The sequence below is a fragment of the Pteropus vampyrus genome, unplaced genomic scaffold, assembly GCF_000151845.1.
Source record: "Pteropus vampyrus isolate Shadow unplaced genomic scaffold, Pvam_2.0 Scaffold170, whole genome shotgun sequence".
Classification (NCBI taxonomy): domain Eukaryota; kingdom Metazoa; phylum Chordata; class Mammalia; order Chiroptera; family Pteropodidae; genus Pteropus; species Pteropus vampyrus.
The window spans coordinates 2,496,901-2,500,752 of NW_011888951.1; the positions used below are offsets into that span (position 1 = coordinate 2,496,901).

General features: G+C 47.5%; 1 pseudogene; it reads right to left on the minus strand.

The window, feature by feature from the left end:
- Positions 1-3,198: 3,198 nt before the first annotated feature.
- On the minus strand, positions 3,199-3,318 carry LOC111745966 (annotated as a pseudogene).
- Between the last annotated feature and the right edge of the window lie 534 nt (positions 3,319-3,852).

The following is a 3,852-nucleotide window of genomic DNA, read 5'->3' on the forward strand; positions in this document are numbered from 1 at the left end:
GTCGATGGGGGGCCAGATCCTGATGAGTCTCAAGTGCCAAGTTAAGGAGCACAAACTCTATCCCATGGGCAAGGGCAGGGCAGCGACAGGGACCATACCACCTCTCACTAGCTCTGTGACCTTGGGCAAGGCACTTCCCCTCTTGAACCTCAGTTTCCTCATCTGTAAACTGGGGATGACAAATCCTGCCCATTCTGCCTCCTAGGCTTAGGTCAGACTGGTAAGACAATAGACAAAAAGGATTTGGTAAACTATGAAAGATTTTACAAAGGCGGGTTGGTGGGTAGGATGGAAAGAAGTGAATGTCCAGTAGATGTGAATTTAGCCAGCTGTTTTTCCATGAAGACTACCAGATTCACTCCAGCTTTTATTGTTATTGAAAATCATGCCATTTGAATGGGGCTTTGCTACTTGCCATTTTGCCTTTATTACCTCACTTGAGGATCCCTAAGCCTTTTAAGGTAGATGTAATTATTCCCATCTTATAAGTGAAGACACTGAGGCACAGAGAGGTGGCATGACCCATGCGGGCCAGAGGGGCAGAGTTGAGGTGTAATCCAGGTTTTACAGCTGCCCAGTGTGTTTGTTCTATCCTTTCTCACATCACCTTATTTATACTGAGCAGCTCGTCAGAGCTGATGCCTCCGAAGGGCATACCAAGGGCATGAAGGTGCAAGGAGGCAGGAAACAGTGAAAACTGATGACTAGAGGGATTCAGGATTGGAATATTTGAGGTCTTGATGATTTGTCAATAGCCTCGAAGGTCTGTGACAGGTCGTAATTTGTCATGTTACTGAGACCCAAATTTGAATTCTTTGCTGCAAGACTGGTATATAGAGCAAAAGCCTGTCAGTGAGCAAATCCAGCTGACTGGCCAGCATACACATCTCAGCTCAACTTTCCAGTTCTCTCCTCCTGTGGGAGGCAGGGCAGCCCGGGGTGAGAACTCACATGGGCTTAAGAGGCAGCTCATCTGGGGCAAAATCCCAGCTGTGTTGCTCAAAGCTCTGTGACCTTGAGTAAGCGGCTTGCTGTCTCTGAACCTGTTTCCCAATATGTAATACAAGAATAATAATACCTATCTTAAAGGACTGGTAAGAAGATGAAATGAGATACTAGTAATTCATGGATTCTGCAGGACATTCCAGGAACTGGGCACATTGCAGTCTCTGGGAAGGGAAGTGGGGGACAGGGGTGCAGAGGAGGGAGAGAGACTTACTTTCCACCAATACCTTTTTGTAACTCTTTTTTAAAAAAGGATATGTAGGGGGTTCCTTATTCAAATAAATAAATTTCAAAGTGAGATAATACATGAAAAGCACTTAGCATTGTCTTGACTCTAAATAGTCCATAAATGTTAGATTTTACTATTGTAAATATTATTCTAAAGCAGTTCTTAAAAACTTTGTTTCTTTGTGGACAATGACTCCCCCTAAAGCTGAATGGTCCTTGATAGAGCTAAAGAGGAAAAGGCTAAAGCAAGTGATGCTTCTTAGCCAGAAAATGGAAGTTTCACAGGGCAAACACCTATCTTTGACTTGGCTGAGTCAGGCGAGACTCACGCCTGGGCACCTGGAGAAGCGTGGCAGCTTTGCTGCAGAGGGAGGCTGGCCTGCTCAGGAAGGGCCTTGAATGCTCTTCAGTCCACAGCTTGTCTTAAAGCCTGTCTCAAAGCCTGTCTCTGTGGCACACGGGCCAAGTAACCTTGGGCAACTCATCGCACCTCTCTGAGCCAACAGATTTCCATTTGGCAAATGGGGGTAATGATACTCGTCTGCCTTGCAAGGCTGTTGTGGGATTGTAAGAGAGTTATGTGGTAGCTACCATCCTCACATCTTCATCTCCATTATTATAAGGCATCTGGACTTCATCCTGGGACGATGGGGGCCAATAAAAGGCTTTCTGCCTGGAGTGGTAAGGTTACATTTTAGGGGTTAGAGAGATCACCGTGGAGGGCACAGAGAGGAGGGGACTGGTGGGGGAGAGCGGGGGAGGACTGAGAAGGATCGTGTGTGACCTTCCCCTCTCCCACCTTATTTGACCTCTCTGAGCAGCACCCTTAGCCATGAATTGGACTAACCCAGCAAAAGCATAGTTTTAGATTGTGTCAGGGAAACAAAATCTGAATGTAACTAACAGAGCTTTACCTTATCCACTTGCCTGGGATGGTATTTATGCTAATCCTATTCCAAGCAAAAGCAACTCAGACTAATAAAAGCCGTGCCTCTGCTCGGGCTCCACACCATCTGTCAGTCCACACACTTGGGATTAGCTTTGCCTACGAAGTGCAGATCATGCTGCTTGGCATGGGCTCTCATGGGCTAGCCTGGAGGTGTGGAGGGGGAGACATTCATTCATTCACATGTACATTTATTCAGTACCTATGTATGGGGCTCTGCCAGAGGCCAAGCCCTGTGCCAGGCACTGGAGAGCCGGTGGGGAAGAGACAGACAAGGTCACTGTTCCCATGAAGGGTGTGCCCTGGTGGGAGAAGCAAAAAATAAATGAGTAAGATAAGTTCAGATAGTGTTGAATCCTGTGAAGAAAAATGCACTGATATGTCAGACAGTGACTTTGGGATGAGGGCCTCACTAAAGAGGGTGCCCCAGGGAGATCTTTCTGAGGAAGAAAGATCTACATGACAAGGGGTCAGCACGGGACCTTCCGGAGTGTGCAAGGCAGAGGGAACAGTGGTTGTAAATGCCCCAAGGAAGAGTTGGTGAATTTGAGGGACAGTAGGCCAGAGTGGGGGAGCCAGGAGTAGGAGACAAGATGGAGATAGTGCCAGAGGTCAAGACATGTAGGACCTTATAGGCCCCCGTAAGGACTTTGTGCGATGCAGGCCACTGGAGAGCTTTGAGCAGCAGGAGAGTGACATGACTTGTTAGTAGGTTTTAGATGTTCACTCTGACTGCCAGGTGGAGAACTGATTACAGGAGGGACAAGAATGCCCCCAAGGAGAAAATGTAAGAGCCTCTGGCTTTGGGGACAAGGAGAAGAATAATGATTGGAGTTATATTTTAGAGGTAGTAATGAGAGTAAGATAGAGCGTAGAGTAGTGGTCCCCAAACTTTTTGGCACCAGGGACCAGTGCTCCTATGAGAATCTTTTTTTTTTTTTAAGGTGAGGCAACACTTGATTGACCTCACAGATTGCAAGAAACTTGTCAGCTTACAATCTCTCATTTTTTATTTTTTACACCTACAGCACCTGGTCTTCCTAGGTGGTCTCCCATCTAAGTACTAAACAGGCCCGACCCTGCTTAGCTTCATGAGATTAAATGGGATTGGGCTTGTTCAGGGTGGCATGGCCATAGTCCTATGAGAATCTAATGCCTGATGATCTGAGGTGGAGCTGAGGCTGGCACTGGGGAGCAGCTGCAAATACAGATGAAGGTTCACTGTCTTGCCCACCACTCTCCTCCTGCGGTGTGGCCCAGTTCTTAACAGGCCACAGACCGGTACCAGTCCAAGGCCTAGGAGTTGGGGCCCCCTGGTGTAGAGTACTTAGCACAGTTTCTTAGCATGTAGCAGGGATTCACTACATGGTGGTCGAGGTTTTGATTATTTTGATTCTCCTCTGCCAAAAGCCATCCCAAAACAACACCTTTTAAGGATCCCGATATTTGATCAGTTCAAGTACTGGCCTGGAGGCCTCCGTGACAATGCTAAGCATATTTTCTCTTGTGCGCTGGCCTCAATTCATGTCTCCCATGGCCATGTGGGTTGCTTATCTCTGAAGTGAAACTCTCATGGGCCATGCATTTTCTGGCTCTGAAGCAATCCAGTCCTTAGTGCTTCCTCTGGGAGCCTTGAGCACTGCATCAGCAGGAGGGGATGGGGCTCCTGCGTG